The sequence below is a fragment of the Anomaloglossus baeobatrachus genome, chromosome 4, assembly GCF_048569485.1.
Source record: "Anomaloglossus baeobatrachus isolate aAnoBae1 chromosome 4, aAnoBae1.hap1, whole genome shotgun sequence".
Classification (NCBI taxonomy): Eukaryota; Metazoa; Chordata; class Amphibia; order Anura; family Aromobatidae; genus Anomaloglossus; species Anomaloglossus baeobatrachus.
In genome coordinates this window covers 698,802,751-698,807,750 of record NC_134356.1, presented here as the reverse complement: position 1 = coordinate 698,807,750, position 5,000 = coordinate 698,802,751, and the positions used below count along the sequence as shown (strand labels likewise).

Genomic DNA, 5,000 nt, shown 5'->3' with positions numbered 1-5,000 from the left:
TGGACAGAGATGAGGAGGAGATGTAGGAGGTGCAGAGCTGTGGAGAGGGACGGGTGGGTGATGGACAGAGATGAGGAGGAGATGTAGGGAGATGCAGAACTGTGGAGAGGATGGGTGGGTGATGCACAGAGATGAGGAGGAGATGTAGGGAGGTGCAGCACTGTGGAGAGGACGGGTGGGTGATGGACAGAGATTAGGAGGAGGAGATGTAGGGAGATGCAGTACTGTGGAGAAGACGGGTGGGTGATGGACAGAGATGAGGAGATGCAGAACTGTGGAGAGGATGGGTGGGTGATGGACAGAGATGAGGAGGAGATGTAGGGAGATGCAGAACTGTGGAGAGGACGGGTGGGTGATGGACAAAGATGAGGAGGAGATGTAGGGAGATGCAATACTGTGGAGAGGATGGGTGGGTGATGGACAGAGATGAGGAGGAGATGTAGGGAGATGCAGAACTGTGGAGAGGACGGGTGGGTGATGGACAGAGATGAGGAGGAGATGTAGGGAGATGCAGAACTGTGGAGAGGACGGGTGGGTGATGGACAGAGATGAGGAGGAGATGTAGGGAGAGTGCAGCACTGTGGAGAGGACGGGTGGGTGATGGACAGAGATGAGGAGGAGATGTAGGGAGATGCAGAACTGTGGAGAGGACGGGTGGGTGATGGACAGAGATGAGGAGGAGATGTAGGGAGATGCAGAACTGTGGAGAGGACGGGTGGGGTGATGGACAGAGATGAGGAGATATTATTCTCCGCCTGTAGCCCCTCTGGCATCTGTAATGTTATCAGTGTATTTTAGCATCTGGAAATGTTTCTCCCGGGCTTCCTTGCACTTCATCAGGACCAGAAGCACTTCACTGCAGAAACCTCGTATAACCCTCAGCCTCCCCGGCCGTCCCGCCGTATTAACCCTCAGCCTCCCCGGCCTCCCGCCGTATTAACCCTCAGCCTCCCCGGCCTCCCGCCGTATTAACCCTCAGCCTCCCCGGCCTCCCGCCGTATTAACCCTCAGCCTCCCCGGCCTCCCGCCGTATTAACCCTCAGCCTCCCCGGCCTCCCGCCGTATTAACCCTCAGCCTCCCCGGCCTCCCGCCGTATTAACCCTCAGCCTCCCCGGCCTCCCGCCGTATTAACCCTCAGCCTCCCCGGCCTCCCGCCGTATTAACCCTCAGCCTCCCTGGCCTCCCGCCGTATTAACCCTCAGCCTCCCCGGCCTCCTGCCGTATTAACCCCCAGTCTCCTGTTGTATTAACCCCCGGCCTCCCGTGTCTCCCGCCGTATTAACCCCTGGCCTCCCGCGTCTCCCGGCGTATACCGTCTCGCCTGTCTCCTTCTCTGTCGGTCTCCCCTTATCTGGAGGAAACTCCGCACTTCCCAGAAGTCAGGAAATGGCCACATCCTGGTCCTGACGTGTCCTCCCGGCGCTGGCCGTCACCGGCGGGTTCTCCTGGGCTCCTGTCGTCAGATTTCTGTACTTTACAATGATGTCTTCTTTTTTTCAGGTTCCTCCGTGATCCCCTCGTCTGTCCTCTGGCCACACTGCCGCCATGTCTGCCACCGACACTCTGCCGCCTCTTATACCCCCTTTCCCAGAAGCCTGTGCGTATTATAAAAGCCCGGCCTCCAAACCGGCCTCCGCCTCATCTGCCTCCTAAACCTCCTCAGAAGCCTCCGCCGTGCCCCCAGCACGCCCCTGTGCCACCTGCTGGACTGCCAGAATTTACTGCCGAGCCCACCACTTCAGGGGTATGTGTGAAGAAGATCGCTGGCCTCTTCCAGAAGGATCCAGGAGGGGGGCACCAGCGATGAACCACAGCCACGGTTACCACCAAAACCGTCAGCTCTGCTGCCGAGGGAGGAGAAGGTGCTGCCCGGAGGGAACCAGGAGGAACCGCCGAGTGACAGCCTGACACCACAACTGGAAAATGGCGAGGAGCAGAGCTGTCCTCCCCGTGAGTATCTCTGGTGGGAGTCTGTGGGCGAGGACGTGGCACCTCTACGTGCAGTCGCTGTAATTAGTAATGCCGGGATTCTCTACAAGGTGTAGCCCAGAGAAGCCAACGGAGGGCGATGATGAAACGGGGCTGAGGGGGCTGGAGTAGACCCTCGCCTCGAAACACGCGGATAAACCTGTTACATTTCACTCCTCGAGTGATCACACGCCGCGCAGAGGAAGCACTTTCTACAGTATGATATCAAGGTGTAGCCCATAACATGCCCGGCATTCCTATCCGCAATCCAGGAGCAGGGCCCCGGGCTCCTGACACACCGCGTGATATCCTGTCACGACCAGAAGTGTTACCTGAGCGCGGCCTCCTGGAAACGCTGAGGGCATCATCCGCTGCTGGGGGGGGGGGGGGGGGGGGGGGGGGGGGGGGGGGGGGGGGGGGGGGGGGGGGGGGTGGGGGGGGGGGGGGGGGGGGGGGGGGGGGGGGGGGGGGGGGGGGGGGGGGGGGGGGGGGGGGGGGGGGGGGGGGGGGTGGGGGGGGGGGGGGGGGGGGGGGGGGGGGGGGGTGGGGGGGGGGGGGGGGGGGGTGGGGGGGGGGGGGGGGGGGGGGGGGGGGGGGGGGGGGGGGGGGGGGGGGGGGGGGTGGGGGGGGGGGGGGGGGGGGGGGGGGGGGGGGGGGGGGGGGGGGGGGGGGGGGGGGGGGGTGGGGGGGGGAGGGGGGGGGGGGGGGGGGGGGGGGGGGGGGGGGGGGGGGGGGGGGGGGGGGGGGGGGGGGGGGGGGGGGTGGGGGGGGGGGGGGGGGGGGGGGGGGGGGGGGGGGGGGGGGGGGGGGGGGGGGGGGGGGGGGGGGGGGGGGGGGGGGGGGGGGGGGGGGGGGGTGGGGGGGGGGGGGGGGGGGGGGGGGGGGGGGGGGGGGGGGGGGGGGGGGGGGGGGGGGGGGGGGGGGGGGGGGGGGGGGGGGGGGGGGGGGGGAGGGGGGGGGGGGGGGGGGGGGAGGGGGGGGGGGGGGGGGGGGGGGGGGGGGGGGGGGGGGGGGGGGGGGGGGGGGGGGGGGGGGGGGGGGGGGGGGGGGGGGGGGGGGGGGGGGGGGGGGGGGGGGGGGGGGGGGGGGGGGGGGGGGGGGGGTGGGGGGGGGGGGGGGGGGGGGGGGGGGGGGGGGGGGGGGGGGGGGGGGGGAGGGGGGGGGGGGGGGGGGGGGGGGGGGGGGGGGGGGGGGGGGGGGGGTGGGGGGGGGGGGGGGGGGGGGGGGGGGGGGGGGGGGGGGGGGGGGGGGGGGGGGGGGGGGTGGGAGGGGGGTGGGGGCGGGAGGGGGGACCGGAGGGGCGAGGGCAGCCGCGGGCTGGGTGGGGAACACGTAGGTGAACGCTGAGGGCATCATCCGCTGCTGGGTGGGGAACACGTAGGTGAGACGCTGAGGGCATCATCCGCTGCTGGGTGGGGAACACGTAGGTGAGACGCTGAGGGCATCATCCGCTGCTGGGTGGGGAACACGTAGGTGAACGCTGAGGGCATCATCCGCTGCTGGGTGGGGAACACGTAGGGGGAACGCTGAGGGCATCATCCGCTGCTGGGTGGGGGAACACGTAGGTGAACGCTGAGGGCATCATCCGCTGCTGGGTGGGGAACACGTAGGTGGGAACGCTGAGGGCATCATCCGCTGCTGGGTGGGGGAACACGTAGGGGAACGCTGAGGGGCATCATCCGCTGCTGGGTGGGGAACACGTAGGTGAACGCTGAGGGCATCATCCGCTGCTGGGGTGGGGAACACGTAGGTGAACGCTGAGGGCATCATCCGCTGCTGGGTGGGGGAACACGTAGGGGGAACGCTGAGGGCATCATCCGCTGCTGGGTGGGGAACACGTAGGGGGAACGCTGAGGGGCATCATCCGCTGCTGGGTGGGGGAACACGTAGGTGAACGCTGAGGGCATCATCCGCTGCTGGGTGGGGAACACGTAGGGGGAACGCTGAGGGCATCATCCGCTGCTGGGTGGGGGAACACGTAGGGGGAACGCTGAGGGCATCATCCGCTGCTGGGTGGGGAACACGTAGGGGGACGCTGAGGGCATCATCCGCTGCTGGGTGGGGAACACGTAGGTGAACGCTGAGGGCATCATCCGCTGCTGGGTGGGGAACACGTAGGTGAACGCTGAGGGCATCATCCGCTGCTGGGTGGGGGAACACGTAGGTGAACGCTGAGGGCATCATCCGCTGCTGTGTGGGGAACACGTAGGTGAACGCTGAGGGCATCATCCGCTGCTGGGTGGGGAACACGTAGGGGGACGCTGAGGGCATCATCCGCTGCTGGGTGGGGAACACGTAGGGGGAACGCTGTGGGCATCATCCGCTGCTGGGTGGGGAACACGTAGGTGAACGCTGAGGGCATCATCCGCTGCTGGGTGGGGAACACGTAGGGGAACGCTGTGGGCATCATCCGCTGCTGGGTGGGGAACACGTAGGGGGAACGCTGAGGCATGATCCGCTGCTGGGTGGGGAACACGTAGGGGGACGCTGAGGGCATCATCCGCTGCTGGGTGGGGAACACGTAGGTGGAACGCCTGAGGGCATCATCCGCTGCTGGGTGGGGAACACGTAGGTGAACGCTGAGGGCATCATCCGCTGCTGGGTGGGAACACGTAGGGGACGCTGAGGGCATCATCCGCTGCTGGGTGGGGAACACGTAGGGGGACGCTCGAGGGCATCATCCGCTGCTGGGTGGGGAACACGTATGTGAATGCTAGAGGGCATCATCGCTGCTGGGTGGGGGAACACGTAGGTGAACGCTGAGGGCATCATCCGCTGCTGGGTGGGGGAACACGTAGGGGAACGCTAGTGGGCATCCCCGCCTGCTGGGTGGGGAACAACGTAGGGGGAATGCTGAGGGCATTCATCCGCTGCTGGGTGGGAACACAGTAGGGGAACGCTGAGGGCATCATCCGCTGCTGGCGTGGGGAACACGTAGGCGGGAACGCTGAGGGCATCATCGACCTGCTGGGTGGGGAAACACGTAGGGGGAACGCTGAGGGCATCAATCCGCTGCTGAGGGTGGGGAACA

General features: G+C 67.7%; 1 protein-coding gene across 1 annotated transcript in view; it reads right to left on the bottom strand.

Moving 5' to 3' along the window:
- NFAM1 (NFAT activating protein with ITAM motif 1) overlaps positions 1–1,523 on the bottom strand; it is a 69,225-nt gene extending 67,702 nt beyond the window's left edge. Inside the window, exon 1 of the mRNA XM_075343268.1 lies at positions 1,315–1,523. The gene's annotated coding sequence lies outside the window, so the exon portion shown is untranslated. The remainder of the gene's footprint in view (positions 1–1,314) is intronic.
- Positions 1,524–5,000: the final 3,477 nt, after the last annotated feature.